Here is a 22,016-nt window from a genome sequence, read left to right on the forward strand (position 1 = left end):
GAGTGAGTGGGTGCGGTGCGTGTGTTTAGTGGCAAGTCCGTGCTCAGGGTAAGCTTGAGAAAGCAAGTAGCGTCTCGGAGTGCACAATTCTTGGAAAAGGGACTTGAAAATCATAAAGTGGTGTTTCTCAACCTGTGGGTCGCAACCCCTTTGGGGTCGTGTACCAGGTCTCCTGTATAGCAGACACTACAGTTCATAACAGTAGCAAATTTACAGTTATGAGATAGCAAATGAAAATGATTTTATGGTTGGGGGTCACTGCAGCATGAGGAACTGTATTAAAGGGTCATGGCATTGGGAAGGCTGAGAACCACTGCCACAGATATAGATTTAGATTCCAAGTGGAGGGGTCTGATTGACAGACGGGAGGCTCATGTGTTGATTCCGAGCAGGGCTTCAGAGTCACTTGCTTACACAGATGGTGGCAGCTCTTGGGACAAAGGTGTTCCCAGGCCTCTCTCTGTACCAGAATTAACTCAGCCAGTGCATGAAATATCCACCTAGCAATGTGTGGTGGTGTGGGCCTTAACCACGGGACTCAGGAAGCAGAAGCATATGGATCTCTGTGTGTCTAAGGCTAGCCTGGTCTACATGGTGAGTTTCAAGACAGCTAGAGCTACACAATGAGACCCTATCTTAAAAAAAAAAAAAAAAAAAAAAAAGTCATCCAGGCCAGCCCTCCTGAAGCCATGCTGTTGTCGTGGGGCTTGCTGCCACTGGGAGCCATATTGATGTGAGTAGACTGAGTTGCCACCTGAGGTCATGGTGTTGTATGGTCAGTGGGGCTGCCAAGGGCCATCCATGCCTGGGTCCAAGGTCCTACTGCACGGGGGATCTGTGTACATGTCCATAATCTGTGGACAGATTATGGTAATCTGTGGATAGTCTTGTGGTGGGGATTCTGTGGTCTGTGGTGCATGCAGCCTGAATCCATATTGATGTCCATGGGCCGTACTGCTGCTAGGGGCCATATTAATATGAGTGACCTGTGCTGCCACCTGAGGCCATGGTGATGTCCCAGCCGATGTTGCTGCTGAGGGCCACGTCTGGGTCCAAGGTCCTACTGCAGTGGAAACCCATGATCCCCGCTCCTGCCGGCTGTGCCGATCCCTGTTCAGGTCGGCTGTGCGGATACACAGTTGGAAGAGCAGGACAGGGAAGGATTCCGTAACAACCTTACCTCCACCCCAGAGAGGGTCAAGGAAGGATTCCATAACAACCTTACCTCCACCCCAACTCTAACCCCCCCCCCCCGAAAAGTAGCAGCAGAACCAGGAAGTCATCAAAGAGAACTCTTAAATTATGATGGGGATGCTTAAGTGTAGCTATCCACAAATGATGGATTCTGGTGGGTGCAGGATGAGGAGGACTCAGCTCTATTCAAGGGCAGAACACTGAGAGATTGACCATGCTCCAGTGGGTATATAGATAACACAAAATGGACTCCTTTAAAAAAAAAAAAATTAAGTGGTGGTGCACGCCTTTAATCCCAGCACTTGGGAGGCAGAGGCAGGCAGATTTCTGAGTTTGAGGCCAGCCTGGTCTACAGAGTGAGTTCCAGGACAGCCAGGACTACACAGAGAAACCCTGTCTTGAAAAACCAACAAGCAAACAAAAACCAAAAGAACCCCAAAACAAAAAAACAAAACAAACAAAAAATATTTATTTTTCTAACTTTTTTGGGAGGTCGCAGGGGTCAGAGGCAGACATGGAAGGATTGGGAATGAGCTCACATGATCAGGGTGTATGATGTGAAATACCCCCCCCCCTCAAATCAATAAAATACTATGTTGAAACAAACAACAATTCCCACCTACCTAATCTCTAGGTATTGGGCTTTTGAATGAGCTTAGGAAATGCAAGTTTTTTTATTTGAACCTATTATTAAGGCTTATTTTATTTTAAATTATCTGTTGGGGGACATGTTCATGACTATAGGTGTCTCCATAGCTGACGGCTTTAAAAGTCAGGTTCTGGCCCCTGGTTGATCCAAGGTGACCCAGGAATCAGTATTACTAGGATTTGCTTAGTTAACATGGTCACTCGGCATTGGTGCTGGGGGGGGGGGGAGATTAGCAGGAAAGTTTCTAACCTATGCTCTTTTCCCACCTGTGCTCTTTTTCCTCCCTTTGAGATTCTGTCTTGATTCAGTCCAAGCTTGCTTTGAGCTGGATCCTCTCCGCCCCCACCCCCACCATGCTTGACACACACTGCCTTTTAATGCTGACCAGTGTGTTCAGCACCGGGAGACTGAGTGGGCCTTGGGATGGGGAGATGACGGGGGGGCGGTACTGTTTCAGAATATGTTTGGTTGATGAGAACCCACCAGGTGGGTTCCAGTACGAACAATCTGAAACACTCCCTACAGGCTTGTACGTTGAATGCTTGGTCCTTTGTTGGTGACGCTGTCCTGTGAAGTAATAGAAATTTTAGGAGATGGAGCCTCAGAAGAGGAAGATGTCATAGAAAGATTGCATTCTTCCTGGTATTTTACCCTGGTCCACTTTCCCTTCTGTTCTCCTTCCCAGCCCATGTCTTCCTCCTCCTGTCACCATGCAGTTCAGTCTTAAGACGAGCTAGAATCAGCAGAGCCAAGGACTACGGGTTGAACCCTCTGAAACTGTGAGCCAAAATAAGTACCTTTTCCTTCATGGTGTTTGGCTCAGAGCAACAAACTAAGACAAACACAGAAAATTAGCTGGATCACACAACCAAAACTCACCCCCAAAGATCTCAGTCTCCTCCCGTGCATCTTCTGCCAGCTGCTGTTCAAGACTTGGAGAATATTCTCACACTCACTAAATGTGAGAAGACCCATCCTTGGCCTGCACACCTGAGTCTGCTGCCTGCCTGGGTCACACCAGTGACACCCTGATATCTAGCACCACTGGCTATCTACGTCTCTCATGTGGTTAAACTTCAGGGCAGCCTGGCTCTCAGCCCTTGGTCCTCAGCCCCCACTAAATGTACCCCTTTCCCACATAAAACAGCATTTCAGTTCTTATCCAGAAATAACACGGGGTACCATTTACAATCCACTTAATATAAAAAAGGGGAAAGGTGTGCACGGGCAAAACTATTTTCATAATAAGATGCATTTGCTCTCTCCACTCTTGGCTTCCCTGAATGCAGAAGCAAACAGGAGACTCCGTCTGTCTTTCATTAAGCTAAACAGTAAAAATAAATAAATAAATGGCAGAAACGTAAAACAGTACCATACTTAACATTTTTTTTTGTTTCACAAACTATATTTTTCTAAATAAACCCACATGTAGTGGTTTTATTATTATAAGAAGTAACTATCTTCTAGGCTCTCAGTTTTCACTCCTAAATTGGTAAATGTTGAGAGGTATAACCCACATAGCCAGAGAATCCTCTCTGAGGTTCTTCTGGGTGGTGTTTGAGTATAAGACAGTGGTTCTCAACTGGTGGTGAGACCATGACCAGTTCTTAACTGGTCATGACACCACCACCGGGGGGGGGGGGCGGGGGGGGTCAAACGACCCTTTCACAGGAGCGGCCAAAGACCATCTGAAAAACACAGATATTTACATTACGATTCATAACAGTAGCAAAATTACAGTTATGAAGTAGCAATGAGCATAACTTTGTGGTTGGGGGTCACCACAACATGAGGAACCGTATTAAAGGGTCGCAGCCTTAGGAAGGCTGGGAACACTGATAAAGAACACTGGGCAACACTGTCTCCTTTCCTCTGCTCTCTACTGGCGAGGGTCTCACTCACCCGTGCGAATGAGCTAGAAAAGCCACCGTCCAGGCCACACTGCCTGCTCTTGGGGGACCTCTGGTTTTGAAGATCTTGACGGGCCAGGCCTGCACATGAGATAAGAAATCCTATGGCAGCATCTGTCAAAATGGTGGCACCTGCCCTTCCATTAGGAAAGCCCTACCTTTTATTCACTTCCCTGCTGTCCAATCCTGGGAGCAGAGGCAGCTGCACCTGGATTCATCTCTCCACACCCTGGACCCTATAAGAAGTCTTTTTGTGTGTGAGGTTTGCTGCCTGGTGGGGCTCTCTCATCAGAAGAAGCCAAGAAGCAATGAAGAAGAAGGAACTGAAGAACTGGAGCAGGGCGGAGGCTCCCGAGTTCCTCAGCTCAGCTGGGGATCGTCTCCCCTGGGAGCTGCAACACCTCTGCTGGGTAGGCTTCCTCTCAGAGCAGTGTGGTTCCTGACCTCCTGTGTCTCAGGATACCCTTCCGTTAGGAAACCTCCCCTCAGAGCTGTGTGGTTCCTGGGCTTTTGAGTTCCAGGGTAACCCTCCAACTAAGTAGGAACACTTACAATTCCCAATCTACACATGCTATGTTCTTTTCTTTATGCATACATCCATAGGACAAAGTTTAATTTATACATTAAGCACAGTGACAGGTTAGCAACTAGGATTATGAAGAAATTGAATGCGTAACAATGTGCTGCCTTGAAAGTAAAGTCTCCCTGGAAAGGAAAAGGGTCATGGTAAATATTTATGTTTGGGGACCTTTGGTGATCTCTGATGAGTGAAATGGAGGGCAGAGAACACCATATGCAATGCCTATTGAGTGAGGTCCAGCCACAATCACACTTCTTGCTAACGGGCTCCACCGCGAAGGATCTGACAGACAGAGACCCCTGGTCATTGGTGACTGAAGGGTAGTCGCCATTGAGTTCAAGCTCTTCTAAGGAAATAGGACACCAGCCCTCTGAATCTTACTGGCTCAGGTTGGTCACATGTTTAGTACACCGTGTCCTTCAGTGATGTAGGAGCCTCTCCTACTGTAAACAGGCTTCCAGTGGGAATTCAGTATCTCAGAGTTCCTCAGAGTAAGTCTGAGGTTTACACTTTATGGGATCAACAGCAAAGAAGTGAGCCATCAACAGAGCCCTAGAAACTCCTAGCAAGAATATGCTCAAACTGACCACACTGTTGAAAGTGGGAAGGGACATCCAGAGCCATAGTGGATCCTGGGGAAGCAGCCTGTGGGCTTTCCTGCAGTTCCGACCAGAGCCGACTAGAAGGAAGTGCCCTGTCCTACAAGCAAACCCAGCTTAGACCTGCTGTTTCCACGGTAACCATCAAAGCATGGCTTTCTTACAGATGTCACCTGTCACTTTCAGGCACAACTTAGAACTGAACTCTAAACAAAATATCATTGGCAAAAGCATTAGCTTCCCCCTTTCAATCCACGTTTTTAAGAAAGTGCAAACAGTCAGGCCCAAAGGAAACTCCACTTCTCCATGTTCTGGCAGTTAGACAGAGGTACTCCTCAGGAACTGGTTTCCTTCTATCCAAAGGAGCCATTTCCCTTTTCACTGCAGAAAGGACAAGTGGCTATCTGTGGTACTGGTTAGCAACAGTAGAGCACTTGGCCCCTGGGCTCCCTCAGTATCATAAGTGCCTCTTACACATTTCACAGTCCACGCTGGCACCCTAGCCCTTCCCACCTCTCCCCTACCCTAAACTTCCCAGCTCACAGGCTTCCCTCTCCCCAGGTTTTCATTTTCCTTATAACCCTGCTATTTCCATATGCTCCCTCTCTGTCTGCCTTCCTCCTCATCCCCGTTTCACTCCCCTACTCTCCTCTCTCTCTCTCTGTGTACGTGTGTGTGTGTGTGTGTGTATGGTGTCTCTGTGTGTGTGTGTATGTGTGTGTGTCTGTGTGTATGTGTGTGTGTCTGTGTCTCTATGTGTGTGTGTGTGTATGTGTCTGTGTGTATGTGTGAGTGTCTGTGTCTCTATGTGTGTGTGTGTGCATGTGTGTGTGTGTGTATGGTGTCTGTGTGTGTGTGTACTCTGCTCCAGCTCCTCTCATGGTTATGACCAGGTCCAGTCTGCTGGCCATGTTCAGTCTACTACTGCTCTAGACCCTTCCAGATGCCTCTGGCTGTTTGTTCTCTCATATCTACAATAAAAACTGCCCTTAGCTATACCATACGGCGATCATGTCAGTTTATACACAAACTGTTTAATTTACACAGAAATACTCATCAACATGGTTCTGTGGTATCAACTATATGGGGTGTGTATCATCAGGCTCTTGTGTATGTTGAAAACTAATTTATAATAAAAGCCAAGGGTGTAGTTTAGTGTTCAGGCCCCAGTATTACACATACATAATATATGCATACATATATACGTACGTACATATGTACATATGTACATACATACATACATAGAAAGGCATATGCAAACATTTTCTAGAGGGGTGGGGCTGGAGAGGTGGCTCACCTGGTAAAGGTGCTTGCTGCCACATTCGGTGACCTGAGTTGAATACTTGAATTTTATGCAGTGGAAGAAGAGCTGACTCCTGAAAGTTGTCCTCCTAGCTATACACACACACACACACACACACGGGGGGGGGGGGGGGGGGAAGGGTGAAGGAGAGGGGGGAGGGAAGAGACAGAGACAGATGAAACAGATAAATGTAAAACATTAAACTTTTTTTTTCAAAATTCCCAAAGAAAATAAAGCCTTAGAAGATTGAGATATAGAAGCCTCTCTTTTTCTCTTTCCTTTTAGACAGGGTTTCATGTAGTCCAGGATAGCCTAGAACTTACTATGTAGCAGAAGCTGTACATGAACTCCTACCTACAGCTTCCAAGTGCTGGCCGTACAGTATGTGTGCCATCATAGTCGGTAAAACACCTCATTCTTATTTTGGATAAGGCTAGTGTAACCTAAAACTTTAATTTTGAAGCACCTGAAGATTAATAAACCGTTAAAGTGTAATCAATAGGAATGTACAGCCTTAGGGGGAATAAAATCATTCACATGGCCCCTTTCACAGATAGCCCCCCCCCCCCTTTTAATGGCTAGCAATCTAAGAGTGGTCTTTGTATTTCCAAAGGGCCGTAACATGGCAATGTAGACGAGACAGACATCTGTGAACATCTGTGGCTAGACCTGCCCTCTGCTGCAGGCCAGCTGCAGCCCTGGGGAAAGTAGCTCTGTTTCCATCCCAGCAGCAACTGACAAGAGTTATAGCCTCCGAGTTGCCATGCCAACAGGGAATTTGGCTCTTAAAATAGAAGGCTGTGCTCAGGCATTTTTGGGGGTGGGTGAGTTTGGAGGGAGATTGTTGGGATGGGGGCAAGGAGATAAACTAGTGTCCCACCCAGCTGGTGACAGCTGTTCTGTCATCCTTCTGGCAGTGCGAGGAGAGGAATGGACACGCTGAAAAAAAAAAAAAAAAGGTCTGAGAGGACAATTTCCATCCATAGATCAGGGACAGACCGGTTCCTCTGTTTTGTTGTCTGGCTGAAGGAAACTTTTCTTCCTGCCTCTTTCTTGCAGAGAACAGACCCAAGAAACTGGCCACTGTGTCACAGGCTGCTTGCCTCTGAGGCCTCGGGTGGGATCAGGATCACACTGGGGTAGCGCAGAAGGTACTCATTTTCCCTCATGTCTAGGCTGCCTTTAGAGTCCTGTCGTTTGGAAGCTGCATGACAGCTGCCTCCACCTCCACTGGATCACACTAAAAGTATTTCTCCCAAGTTGGGTGTGGTGGCACACATCCAAGCACTTGGGAGGCAGAGGCAGGTGTGCAAATTGACATGACCCCTCCATGGTATAGTTAAGGCGAAAGTTTTTCTTGTAGAAATGAGGGAGAATTCAGCCAGAGGAAGAGGAAGTGGTAGGCAGAATGTGGCTAGCAGACTGGATCTGGCCATGAGAGGAGCAGAGAGAGAGAGAGAGAGAGAGAGAGAGAGAGAGAGAGAGAGAGACAGAGAGAGACAGAGAGAGACAGAGAGACACAGGGAAAAGAGAGACAGAGAGAGGCAGAGAGAGACAGAGAGAGAAGAGAGAGACAGAGAAGGTGAGAGAGAGCACGCAGAGTGGGGAGGAGGGAGACAGAGAGAGTAAGGATCAAAGAAAGCACAGCAGAAATAGCAGGCCAGCAAGGAGAGTTAGTAGCTGGGGAGGAAAGCCTAAGGGCTGGAGAAGTTGAGGGGAGGGAGGGGTAAGAAGAGCTGGAAGCTGGATGGACTCTGAATTGTCTAACAGAGCTGGGCAGTGGCAGCCCACACGGTTAATCCCAGCAGGTGGGAGGCAGAGACTAACAGATCTCTGAGTTCGAGGCCAGCCTGGTCTACAAAGTTTCAGGTCAGCAAAGGCTACACAGAGAAACCCTGTTTCAAAACGCCATAAATAAGTAAGTAAGTAAATAAAAAAGTACTTAAATAAATCAATGCAATGTCTAACAGGCCCTTGTGGTACTGAGGGAGCCTGGAGGCCAGCATGCACTTTGATGTGCTAACAGCTGCCACAGTTGTCCTTTCTGTCAGTGATAAGGGAAATGGTTCCTTTCCTACTACAGGAAACCAGCTTTGCAAGCTTCTGGAGGAACGTTAGCTTTTGTCTAACTGCCAGAATTTGGGGAAACGGAGTTTCCTTTGGATCTGACATCAGGAAGATCAGGTGTTCAAAGTCATCCTTGGCTATAGTGCATTCAAAGCCAGCAAAGGCTGCATGAGATCTTGTTTCAAAACAACAACAACAACAACAACAACAAAAGCTTATCAATAAAAATATGTCTTTAAGCAGACCACTCTATCAGCTATCATTTTTCCATCTATCTATCTATCTATCTATCTATCTATCTATCAACAGGTGATGCAATCTAGGGGTCTGGATAGGGTTCATTTTCTCTGCCAGTTAAAGAATTAATTTTTGGAGCGAGAGATGGCTCAGTGGTTATCAGCACTGACTGCTCTTCCAGAGGTTCAATTCCCAGCAACCATGGTGGCTCACAACCATCTGTGATGGGATCCGATGCCCTCTTTTGGTGTGTCTGAAGAAAGCTACAGTGTACTCACATACATTAAATAAATAAATATTTTTAAAAAGAATAAAATTGTTGGTTTTTTTTCTGAGACAGGGTTTTGAGGGACCCTCATGGCTTTTCTAGTTCCACAGCCTCCTTACAGCTTCCCCCCTCCCACCTGGGGTCAAGGCTAGGCCATTCTCCACCCACAGGAACATTCTTGAGTAAAAAATTCTCAGAATGTACTGACTGATAATCAAGTGACCCTCTGGGAAGTCCCAGGTAGAGTCCATATGCATGCCATGCTTGCTAGTCGATAGATTTAAAGGTCAACATGCTTAGCCAATAAGTTTGAACTGCAATCTTGCTGATGTAACCTGTACCCCTAAAAAGTATAAAAACTGCTTGTAACAGCCACTCAGGGCCATCTCCAACTGATTGAGGGTTAACCCCACTATGTTGGAAAATAAACCTCTTTCATTTGCATCAATCTGTGTCTTGGTGACACACTTGGCGTCATCTTGAAGTAAGTACCACTGATCAGGGTCTGATCAGGGTCTTACAGCTTCTCTATGTAGTCCTGGCTGTCCTGGAACTTGTTCTGTAGACCAGGCTAGCCTCAAACTCACAGAGATCTGCCTGCCTCTGTCTCTGCAGTGCTGGGATTAAAGGCATACATCACCACTACCCAGATGTTTAGTCCATTATTGTCATGGTGGGAAGCATGGTGGCATGCAGGCAGACATGGCGGCTTAGAATTCTACATCCAGATCTGAAGGCAGCAGGAAGAGAGAGACAAGGGGCCTGGCTTGAACATTTTAAACCCCAAAGCCCATCCTCAGTGAAACACTTCTTCCAACAAGGCCACACCCCCAAATCCCTGTCAAGTAGGGCACTCATTGGCTCACTCTGACAGAAGGGAAGTGATTTTATCTTGTGGAGAGAAGATGCTTCTCCTCTGAAGTCTTCAGGGAACTATAGATAAGACCAGAGCTTGCGCATAGGGGAGGGGAGCTGAGAAAACAGTAGAATACAGAATGGAAGCCCTGCACCAGTCTACCTAGTATCTTGGGCACCGTCAGGCAGACCTGGCTCTCTGCAGCAGTCGGTGGGCCTGGGCAGGGAGTAGTAATGAGGTGAGCATTGTCACAGGGGATTCTGGGGTGCTCATGACAAGTTAATAAGAAAGGTAAAACAGACTTTTAAAATGTCAGATAGGTTACAAGACATCAGAAAAACTTTCTGACTCATGGTCTGAGATCTGGGATGGACAGGGTTGCTGTCCACCATGACAGGATGGTGGTTGACATCAGAACCCCTTATAGTATCACAGTCCTGGATGACTGGCCTTGGGTAAGCCCCGATGGAGTATGGTCCAAGTGCATAACCTATGGACAAAGTGAGTCTAGGCCACTGCCTACATGTAGAAACTGAGGCACTAAGAATTTCTGGAATCTTCCCACGCCCACTCAGCCATGTGGAAATGGAATCTGAGCACAAGCAGTCTGGCCTCCTGATGTTTGAAAGGGAGACAGCGGTGACGGCCAAATGAGAAATGGTATCCACAGCACAAACACTGAGGCCCCAGCCCCAGTGCAGAGAACGATGGGGTTTTGATTCCCAGTACATCTCCCTTCTCTGAGTGAGGTTGGTCAGTGCAGCCTAGAAGCTGGGCTCTGTTTTATGTCTCCTCTTTAGTGTGGGCTTCATTACTATCCTTGGGAACAACTGATCTGAAGTCCCAGCAGGGCCCATAGGAGGTCAGTGCTTCCTCTGGGGCCTGGGGCTGAGTCTGCTCTGCCAGGTGACAGGAGGAAATGACCTCCACTTCAGGAGCAGGTAATATCAGATTACTATTTTTTGTTATCTCCAGGTCAATGGAGAGGTTCAAGAAAGCAGGTCATGGTTGTCTCTGTTGCAAAGGAGCGACTCAAAATAGTTTCAAATGTTGGTTGAGCATTTACCGTTAGCAGGCTGTGGGATGCTGAGACACATGAAGGTGAAACTGTCGCTCTGCTCACAAGAGTTACACTGAGGGGAAGACACCGACTCAGACAGACAGACAGACAGACACGTGCACATACACATGCATGTATATGTACACACACATAGCTGGTGTCGAGCAGTGGACTGAGGTGGGCTGAGTGTGAATGAAGAGCCCCAGATGAATGGGGTCTCCTTTGGTGTGGAACTTGATCTAGGGAGGGCTTCCGGGAGGAGCAGGGTTAGTACAGAAGGGAGGGCAGGAACGGTGTGCTTGGCATTGCCAGAATCCAGCTGTGCTTCTGAAAGCTGCGTGCCAGGGAGGCTTCAGCTTGGGTGCAGCAAGACTTTTTGTGCTAATTTCTCCTTCCATCCATGCCTGAAAGAGGACATGGAGCAGGAGAGTTTGAGATATTTGCTGTCCATCAGTCCCCAGGGATGCTGACTTCTGGCTCCCCAGGGTCCAGGAGGGAAGAAGAGAAGATGGAAAAAGAAGGGTTCCCCATGTGAAGGATTGAAATACAGCTGGAGGCCAACACTCACCTGGAGAATGAGGAGAGAGAGTCCTAAACAAATACTTCCCGGTACTGACAGATGTTTTAGAGGTGACCACAGAGAGCAGATAAAAGGATGCTGTCCTTCACCAGTGACTCCGATAATCCTCTGGTATTTGCCAGCAAAGCCCGTTAAAACACTCCATAATTAAAGGTCAGTTCTGGGGCCTGTAATTTAGAGAGCATTATCAAAATATGGCCTCTGGCTTGAGGTAAGAGCATGAACAAGACCTGCTTTCATGAGCTCAGCGTAGATCACACAGAGGGAGTTTCTGAAAACTCAGCCTCTGTGCCAGCCGCCATCCTGTCAGCCCACATGGGTGTTCACCTTTTGGCAACTGGCTACATTTTCATTATCCCAAAGGAGTGTGGTTGGAGAAATAAGTTTGTTCTTTTAAACAGGGTGATGTTTGAAAGTTGAGTTATAATTCTCATCACATAAAATAACTATTTTAAAGTATGTAATCAAAAAAAAAAAAAAACCAAACAAACAAAAAATAAAATATGCAATCCTAAATGGGCATACTTGGAGGCAGAGGCAAGGGAGGTCATCAAAAGTTAAAAGCCATTCTGATCTATACAGCCAGTTTTGAACCGGCCAGAATAAAGAAACTGTGTCATTTTGCAGTTTGGACTATATTCCCCACGTCATATAATCATTCACTAAGTTCAGAGCTTTCTTTGTTTGGAGGCGGAATCTCGCAATGTTGCTCTGACTCGCCTTGAACTCACAGCAGTCCTGCTCAGCTTCTCAGATGCTGCGGTTATAGACAAGAGTCACCACACACTGCACATTTTCATCCTCGGCAGAATCAGCACCCTACTGCTGCTGTAGCCATCAAGCACAACAGATGTGCTAATGAGTGATGGAAACGGAGCCTCACACATCTGGAGGCTGGGAAAGCGAAGAGGGTGCCTGGAGGCTGGCGCTGGTGAAGGCTGGCGCTGGTGAAGGCTTGCTTGCTCTTTGCTTCCATCGTGGCTCTTCTTGCTCACACGGTAGAGAATTAGAAAAGGGAAAGAGATCTTGGGCAATGACTTCAGCATCCACTAGAAGAGCATTAATTCTGTTAGTGATGGAAGAGAACTCATGGGTTAATCACTCCCTACATCCTGTGATGAAGGATGCTCAACTCACTGTGGCTAGGGAGCAGACAGAGGAGAAGGGCAAGAGACCGTGACATAAGGAAGGAAAACAAGCCTGTAGGAAGTGCTGGTACACTGCTGATGGTCATGAGGTACATTTTAAGTATCAGGTCCTTTAATAACACAGGCTACCCCAAGTAAGGGAACCTGGGATATGGTGGAGAGTCAAGAGTGACTGAAGAAAGAAGGAATTTTCTTACATTTTCTGAACCCAAGAGGGAAAGGGTCTCTGAGGGTAGAGATCTCTGAGTTTCAAGATTAGCGAAGGCACTAATAGGACATATACACTATAAATTAGGGAGCTCCCTTGTCCCATCCTATCTGGGGGCTGCCACATGCTAGGAGTTTAGCAGTTTGGGGAAGGTAAGGGAGGGAGATTCCCTCTAATGGGGAAACCTCTGCGATCTAATAGAGATAAGGTACATTCTTCCAGAGCGCGCCCTCAGTCACCCGTGTCTTCTAGGTAGGCTGCGGGGGGGGGGGGGGGGGCAGCCCCGGCTTTCGGGGGTGGATCTTCTTTCTTCTTGTCAGTTCTTCTTGAGGCAGCAGAAGGGGAAGAGCTTTGGCAGGGGGAAAGACTTTGTCTTATAAGATATTTAGGGTTGCTGCATAATAAACGTTTACTTATCTAAGTTACTATGCTACTGTAGCTGCCCTGCCTTCTGTGATCCTCTGAGGCTAGCAGAACTGCAGTTTCTGGCACTTAGACCTCTTCCTAAAAACAGCCAAGGACTCAGTAAACAGCCTTTGTTCTATCTCAGCAGGAACTGCTGGGCTCTAACTTATGCCCACTGAGGTCACAGGAAGAAAAGACACTTAGAGAAGTTATTATAGAGTTTATTACTAAGTGTAAAAATTTCCTATGAAAGCTATCTAAGGGGAAAAGTGGAAAGATCCTGAGTGGAGAAAAGGAAAACTTCTATCTGGGAAAAGGGGAAAATTCTATTCTGTATACTACTCTAAGTGGGGAAAGGTAAAAAATTCTATTCTATCTCTCCATTGTATCTGCCTCTCATCTCTTTGTCCTCAGTACGTATACATCTTTCAGAATACATGATCACATGCTACAAAGTTCATCACAAGTTCACAGCAAAATCAAATCGTAAATTGAAGTTTACAACAGAGAATGTTTACATGCATATCCATTAGGAGTAATTATCTGGCTAAACATCCATCACCTGTCTCAGTTCCACAGGTTCACTGACGGTTTAAAACTATAAGTTATTAGTGAAGTTTTGTGTAGATAAACCCAGGCAATATTTTATCTTCTGTCCTAGCACCTATAATAAATCATTGGTTCCCTTTTAATGACCTTTGATTAATTGTTTTACAATCTCTTGGAATGTGCTCTGAGTAGAAGAAAGTCTGGTTACTATCTAAGAGCAATTAACTGGTGATACCTGGGAGGCTGGCAGAGTTCTCATCACAGTTTTGACTATCAGAAAAGTACCTAATAGTAGTCCTGTTATAAAAGAGCTTGATAATCATTGATATTATTTTAGGAATTCTTATAGGATTATCATTAAGACTTAAGAAGTCATCTATATGTCTATATAGCATCACCACAAGACAGTACATCTTCATGGATCTGCAGAGACCTGCTCCAAAAGGGTATGCTACTGCTTAGTGATTGTTATATGCATTTAATAATAATAGGAAAAGCATATTAATAGCAGGAATCTTTCCTAAAATGAGTCCCTTACAGCCTTGCCGAATAAGGGCTCGATTGTTACAGATTATATAATTATCCAAGGCAGGTCTTATCAGATCACCTGCTAGTTATTAGCTTGTTCCCTTATGGCTCCTGACACTTTAGCCCCTTGATTCCTAGTTTATAACACAGGGATGATAATTAGGATGCTTAATTTTAGTAAGATGCTGAAAATAGCAGATAACTCAGTCTAAGCCATGAATAACTAAAAGAGGAAACCCCAAGATGCTGTCATGCAGAACTCAAGCTTCAGTTCAGGATGATTCTGTCTCTGAGGTTTGGTTATACTTGCCTTTTTTGTTTGTTTGTTTGTTTGTTTTTAATGGCAAATTCCATAGGAATTGGACTCAGCAAGCCATTTCCCAGACAGATTGTATCCCAGAATTTCTGATACTGGCCTATATAATCCCAGCACCAAGGAGGATGAGGCAGGAGGATCATAAATTTAAGTCCAACTGGGCTACTAGGACGATCCTATCTCAGGCACAGACCTGAGGTTTGCTGGAGCTGTGCTCCAGTGATGGCCCCTCTCAGCGCCAGGCTTGCAGGGCTAACTTGGTCTCTATTTTGCCCTGGCCACTAGAGAAGAGAATGGTTTTCCTGAAAACTTCTGGGCTCCTCTGGGAAATCAGAGGCTTCCTCAAGTTAAAAAGGGCAAATGACAACCTGGGGAGAAAGCAGGGGCCGGACTCCATACTTATGATCCAGACCTTTCCCTCTGTCAATCATGGCTTCTGGGTGGCCCAAGATGACTTTGAAGCGATCATGGGCCTGGGGAGATGGCTCAGTCGTTAAGAACACTTTCTGCTTTTGCAGAGGACCTAAGTTTGGTTCCCACCACCCACGTGATGGTTCACAACTGTCTGTAACTCCAGTTCCATAGTCATCTGATGCCTTCTTCTGACCTGAGTGGGTATCAGACATGCATGTGTTTCCCATACAAACATGCAAGCAAAATATTCACACCCATAAAATAAACCTTAAAATAACTCAAAACAGAAACACAGATCCAGGATGCCATACTGGGTTTTAGGACACAGCAATGTCATGTCCATAATCTGTAAGCAGGAGACTGTAACCACATTTACACAGGTTTCAGACTTGTAGAGCCATTCCTCACAGCATAACCTCTGTGGGGTCCCCCACAGCGTGGCCTCTGTGGGGCTCAGGCACTCTGCCACTGTGTTCTTCTTCCACAGAGAGCATTAGAAGTTTCTTTTTTTCCCCTTTCATTTACTGAGTTAGCATGTAGAAGGCTCAGGACATGCTATCACAAGTCTGGCATCTAAGAGCAGGAGGCCCTCTCTCCCCCCTCCTTACTCTTCTCCCTTGATGGAGGCCACAGGCTCCTCTGGATGCCTGTGAAGAACTTCTGCATGACGTGAGAATGTCCCGAACCTTCTACATGCCAACTCGGTAAAGGAGAAAAAAAAAAAAAAGAGAGAGAAATTTCTAATGCTCTCTGTGGAAGAAGAGCACAGTGGCAGAGTGCCTGGACCCCGTAGAGGCCACGCTGTGGAGGACCCCACAGAAGCTGCCCATGCTATTCCCTGCCTTTCACCTTATGGGGCCAGGCCCTTCTGCCCACCGGATATACTTCTTCAGAGGTGTCCACACAGCTATCTTCCCTAACTCCTCAAGTCACCATGCTGGGGTTGAAGCCAGGATTTGATTTTGCGTGTCCAGTGCTCTGCCCTATATCCTCAGTCCTTTGGGGCTTTATTTCTGAAGGCTTCTGGGCTACATAAATATATTAAATACACAGTTTTGCTCTTAGTAACCTGACTTTTTGTTGTAGGGACCTTGCTGGGGACAGCATACAATGAACAAGGACTGCCTGCAGTAGGCCGGGATGGAGACAACTCAGAAGCCCGCAGCAGCTCCTTGTAAAGAGGATGGTGTCTGGGACCCTGAGAAGCAGGAGACACATCCCTCCAGGGCACCCGCCACCTGAAATAAGGGACTATCTGTAGTAGGCCAGGATGGAGACATCTCAGTAGCCTGTGGCAGCTCTTTGTAAAAAACTGTTGTTCCTATTTCTCCTAACCTTAGCCCTGGACAACGCTGTACAGATTTCATTTGTGTGTGACTGTTTTTCAGTTGGCCTTGATGTGCATAATTATTCTGTTATATCTGACTTTCTTACTTCTTTCTCCTTCTGCTCTGGTGAATTCTGCGAAACCAGATGTTCCCTGATGTAATGATTCTTAAACAATTAAAAAGTGAGGCATGGGGCCCAGCACAGCACAGTCCTAATGGCCCAGGTGCGTGCTGTGTGTTCTCACCTGGGAAACAATGCAATAACTGCACAATGGTAGTTCCAGATTAATGCTTGACTTGTAAAAAAAAAAAAAAAAAAAAAGTTTGAAGAGAGTATTAGAAAATGAAATAGAGCCAACACTGGGACCCAAGAAAAGAAAAATTTATTGAAGTTATGAAATAAGTTTTATATAACATTTAAGAGTGGTTCCTAGATAAAGAAGTATAGAATACGTAAGATCTTTTTTGTTTGTTTGTTTGTTTTTTGTTTTTGTTTTTTGTTTTTTCGAGACAGGGTTTCTCTTTGTAGCCCTGGCTGTCCTGGAACTCACTCTGTAGACCAGGCTGGCCTCAAACTCAGAAATCCGCCTGCCTCTGCCTCCCAAGTGCTGGGATTAAAGGCGTGCGCCACCACCACCGCCTGGCCATAAAATCTTATACTAGTAAAACTAAGTCAAAACACTGGGACTCTGAGGAGAGTCATTGTGAGCAATACATAGAAGCAGAAAGCTAGCGGAACTACTGAGTTAAGCGTTAATTTGATTCTTTCTGGCCACTGCCTGGCAGCTTTGCCCATGTCATTTATCATTAGAGCTTCACAGGAAAATGCAAGTAGCTGACCTCAGAACTCTGAGCTCTGAAGTATAATAAGATAAAAGTTAAAGTTTATATAATGATAAGTTCGCAATTATTACTATTTTGGCTACAGGCCTGGGAATAGGGAAGCTTGAAACTTTGAGGAACAATTGTAATTCTTAATTCTTTGTGGAACGTGGTAATTCTTTTGAATTTGAGTTGGCAATGATTATATGATGTCTTTTTTTTTTTCTACCTGCTTTTGGAGTATCAATAAAAGAGTGGGGCAAGAGAAAGGCGAAGAAGTATGTGAGGTGAATGTGGTAAGAGAGAGAGAGAGAGTGAGTGAGAGTGCAAATGAGAGGGCGGATGAAAGAGCATGTAGAGAGTGAGAGAGAGAACATGTGGAGAGTGAATGAAGAGAGAATGTGAAGAGTGAGTGAAGAGAGAATATGAGGTGTGTATGGAGAGTGTATGTGTGAGTGAAAGGAGCGTGCATGTGGTGTGTGTGAGGTGTATGTGAGATGTGTGTCAAGAGTGTGTGTGAGAGTGAGAGGGGAAATGCACAGAGGTGTGTAGAAGTGTGGGAGTTCAAGAAAAGAAAAATGCACAGGAGAATACAGAGTGTGTGCAGCCTCAAGCTGCGAGTGAATGAGCGAGAAAGAAAACAAAGTCAGAGAGAAGAGAGAGAGAAACTTTAAGCCTTGAAAAATTGTCTGTCAGCTTGTACCCAAAAAGTAGTCTGTGTATATTTATTATGCGCCTTCCAGATATCCCTGCTTCTAGTTGAGAACTCTGGTCCTGTGTCTAGGCTGGACCCCAACAGAACCTCAACCACAAACCTCATGAGAACAACCAATTGTTTCCTCCATGTAGTATAAGTATGGTTATATTAATATTATATCATATATATGAATAATATATATAATATATATATATATGAATGAAATCATTTAGGCATGGTGATACAAGCTTAAAATTTTCAGCACCAAGAAAGATGAGGCAGGAGGATCATGAATTTAAGTCTCAACAAATGAAAACAGCAAATCCTACAAAAAGTTCAGAAGCTCACTTTGTCCTCTGGCATAAAGAAAACAAACAATAAGCCAAACAAAAGTAAAGCGTGCTTGCACATCCTGAAGTAAGGTGAGCTTGGGCACAGAGCCATGGTGCTGCAGGGTTCTGCAGAATAAAAGCCACGTCACCGTTCTCTCTAAGAGTTTGTTCTTCTTTAGGTTGCCTGGAGCATTTTCTGGCTACCTCAGATATCTTGGAGCTGGGTCTGCTGTCTTGCTCTTGAAAACACCACAGTGCCCGGGTTCCCATGACAGACAGGGAAGACAACACATGTGTGGCTACGTGACATGAGAGATGAGGGCTGGAGGATGGGACTCAGGTGAGACGGGCAGGGAAGAACCCAGTGCTGGATGTGGTACTACAGCCGGTGTCAGTGGCTGAGAATAAAGAGCCCTGGGAGTCCTTGATGGTCTGCACTTGTTGAATAGGAAGATTCTGTAACATTTTAAAATGTTTGGGGGCTGGAGAGATGGCTCAGTGGTTAAGAGCACTGACTCCTCTTCCAGAGGTCCTGAGTTCAATTCCCAGCAACCACACAGTGACTCACAACCATCTGTAATGGGATCTGATGCCCTCTTCTGGTGTGTCTGAGGACAGCTACAGTTTACTCATATAAATAATAAATAAATAAATCCTTAAAAAATTGTTTTTTGTTCTTAACAGTCTCATGTAGCCTAGGCTGCTGTAAATCACTATGTATCACTATTTTTGTTGTGTGCAGCTTTTGCTACACCCTGCTTATGCTCCAGGAATGGGCCTCACACTACCAGCCCCCACCCTGCTTCCCTTGAATCCATGAATAAATGACACAGACGTACACAGTTGTTCAATTTCAACTTGCCTTTTGACACAACTGAGGGGGCACTACTCTCTCACCTGGAAAATAGTGCCTTTATCTTCCCCTAGTCTCAGCTCCACACTCCTCCCCACCTGCCCTAAACTTTCGTTGCTCAGTTACATCTGGTCCTTGCTAAGCATCCCCGAGTGCCCACCTGTAGGAGCAGCCTGTGTGGCCACTCTGAGATCTCACATGGCTGGTCACCTTTTCTCCATCAGAAGCATGGCCAACTCTTTTTCTTCTCCCTTGTGTCTGTCTCTTGTCTCCAGGGACTCAGAAGTCCCGCCTCTTCCTTCTGCCCAGCAATTGGCCCATGGCTTCTTTACTGACAGATCAAGAACCAATTGGGGAATAGGATCTTAAGATCAGACCCAAGCCTGCATATTTTGAACCCCTGCCTCTACTTCTCAAGTTCTAGGGTCACGGGCATGTGACAACACGCTTAGCTGTGAATCATCCATAGTCTTGACTATGGCCACCTTGATTTGAGACAATTTAACAACTCAGGCAGGTTAGAGTGTGCAGTGGTAACAAACAGGACCCACAACAACAAAGACTTGCTTGGTATTAAGTTCATCTTGCATCTCTGTGTGATTTCAGGCTGTCTCCATGTTGTCTTTGCTCAGAGACCCAAGAGGACACAGTAGCTGTGATCTGGGACCAAGACAACAAAGGCAGGAAGAAGGAAAATGTGGCAAATTACAGCTGTCACCTGGACTCGACCTGTCTCTTCTAGTTTCTTGCCTTTAGCTTCCAAAATGCAGCAAAGGGCAGCAGGTGAGTGATAAACCCCCATGTTCCCACAGGGGAGAGGGAGCAGAGACAGACACGTGTGTGTGTGTGTGTGTGTGTGTGTGTGTGTGTGTGTGTGCACAACAGCCCACAGAGGTCAGAAGAGGGTACCAGATCCCTGGAAATGGAGTTACAGGTGGTCATGAGCTGCCATGTGGATGCTGGGAACTGGATCCAGGTCTTCTGCAAGAGCCATTTCCATTCCTCTGGCTCCATAGACTGCTTACTTCTATTTTTTATGTCTATTCTTCGTGTGTGTGTGTGTGTGTGTGTGTGTGTGTTTGGCAGAGTCTGTTGTTGGCCCAGGCTGGCCTTAGTCTTTTTGTGTAGCTGAGATTGAACACTGTTCTCTTGCTTCTGCCTCCTAATTGCTATGATTGCAAGTGTGTACCACCAGGCCTGAGTTTATATGGCGCTGAGGAACAAACACAGTGTTTGACTGTCCTCTAAGCCAATGGCTGCCATGTTGGGGGAGTTCAGCTGTGCCTCTTTGCAAAATGATTATCTCATCTGGGCTTGTCAACAATTCCCCTCATGAAGGCTTGAGGTGAGTTACAAAATCATCACTGGAGTATCAGTCGCTCCTTACCACCTGCTGTATCAACTCTGACTTAATTGTACAAGGTCTGGGGAAAGGCTAGAGTACTGTGCGTGGAAACAGTAAGGGAGGGGAGCTCTCATCCCTCTGGATAAGACTTTCCGGGTGCCACTTACTGGGATGGGGAACACCCATACTCCTGAAAGTGAGCCCTCAGCAATGCTCTGTAAGGAAGCCCAGTAAAGTCATCATTTATCAGAGCCAACTTTGGTGGTATCTGTTATTGGGACCTTAGTGGGGTAGACTTAGGCTCCCCCTGGGAAGGAATGTTAGCAGTAGCCAAGGACTGTGTATACTAGAAAAGTGCTCCATCAACTGAGACACCACATGTGAACATGTCTGAAGAACTGTGCTGATTTATACAGGTGAGATTTCTATTTTTCGACCTGTGATGGCCAAGCCACGGATGGCCCTGGCACTTAGGTCTTTGGTGGTGTTCTCGTCCATCCTGGAGCAGAGCTAGTCCTTACAACTAGTAGGATACAGAAGCCACCACAGACATTTCATCTGGAGGCCATCAACCTGAGGCTTCAAGCTACATCCCCATATTCTCTTCTGACCCCTCTGCCTTTCATCATTTGATCTTGGAGTGGGGACGTTTTTATGAACATCCCTATCAAAGGGCCACCTGTGAGATGAGCCAACAGCCACATCTGTGAGCTCAGAAGTGCACTCTTCAGGGTCTGTCAAGCCTTTGGATGGCAGCAGCCCTTCAAACACTTGGCCGCCACCTCCGGAGAGTCCCTGAGTTGGAAGTCTGCCACTGAGGAGCTCTCAGTAACTGTGGGAGGACAGATGTTCTGGGGATAATTTGTTGCACAAATAATACATATTAGAAAAAAATTTCAGTTTCAGATTCCATGTGACGTACACACAGTTGGCCTTCCAAATCCGTAGGTCATGGATTGGAGGTTCAGCTATCTAAGAATCAGATGTATTTACAGACTAAAATGATGTCTCATTGAATATGTACAGATTTTTCTTTTGTTTTATTCAACAACAGTATATACAATTACTTTCTTATAACATCATTAAGTACTTAATGTAATTAGCAACATAGAGCTAATCTAAGTATATAGAAGCATGTGTGTAGATTGTAAATGCTGACCGTAGTGCAATGTTATATAAGGGGCTTGCACAACCCAGGATTTGGGTCCACAGGGTTTCTGTAGTCCATCCCCTAGAGAGACTGAATAATGACTGAATATTGCTTTATCACCAGAAGAAAAATGCTGTAAACGATCAATCAAGTAAGCCAGTAAGATAGCGGACATGAGCGTGGCTGTCTTGTTATATCTTTCTGCATGCTCCTGGGAAGAACAGTGGAATCAGTGGGGATGAGCAAGGACTTCCTTAATCTTTCTTAATTTTCTCTTTGGTAAAGTATTCTCCAATAAGAACGGAGAGAATCTGAGGTCGTTTCAGGATAATACAGTGATCATGGCGCCTAATGCACAACAAATGCGATTCAAATATTTTTGCAGGTTTGCTATTTGTGGAATTCCATGCTATTTAAAGTGTCTCCCACAAGTTTGACGTCAACGCAACTAGCCAGAAAGGCTGTTTCCTTCTTTCACCACAGGGTGGCACTGTGGCACCGACTTCCTTTCCACCCCGGCCAGCTTCCAGCTGGCAATGAGGCAGAAAACCAGTTCCCTCCAGACTTCCAGGGTTTGTGCGTCGGGTTACCAAGAGCGACCCGGCAGCCAGACACCCT

At 45.8% G+C, this 22,016-nt stretch overlaps 1 long non-coding RNA gene across 1 annotated transcript; it reads right to left on the reverse strand.

Moving 5' to 3' along the window:
* Positions 1-1,605: 1,605 nt before the first annotated feature.
* Positions 1,606-19,188, reverse strand: LOC143442949 (uncharacterized). The gene is made up of 5 exons (XR_013111575.1): positions 19,064-19,188; positions 11,292-11,470; positions 6,230-6,327; positions 3,746-3,834; positions 1,606-2,410 (listed from the first exon to the last, which is right to left on the reverse strand). It is a non-coding gene; the product is annotated as an uncharacterized LOC143442949 (long non-coding RNA).
* Positions 19,189-22,016: the final 2,828 nt, after the last annotated feature.

This window comes from Arvicanthis niloticus, chromosome 7, assembly GCF_011762505.2.
Source record: "Arvicanthis niloticus isolate mArvNil1 chromosome 7, mArvNil1.pat.X, whole genome shotgun sequence".
In the NCBI taxonomy this organism is placed as follows: domain Eukaryota; kingdom Metazoa; phylum Chordata; class Mammalia; order Rodentia; family Muridae; genus Arvicanthis; species Arvicanthis niloticus.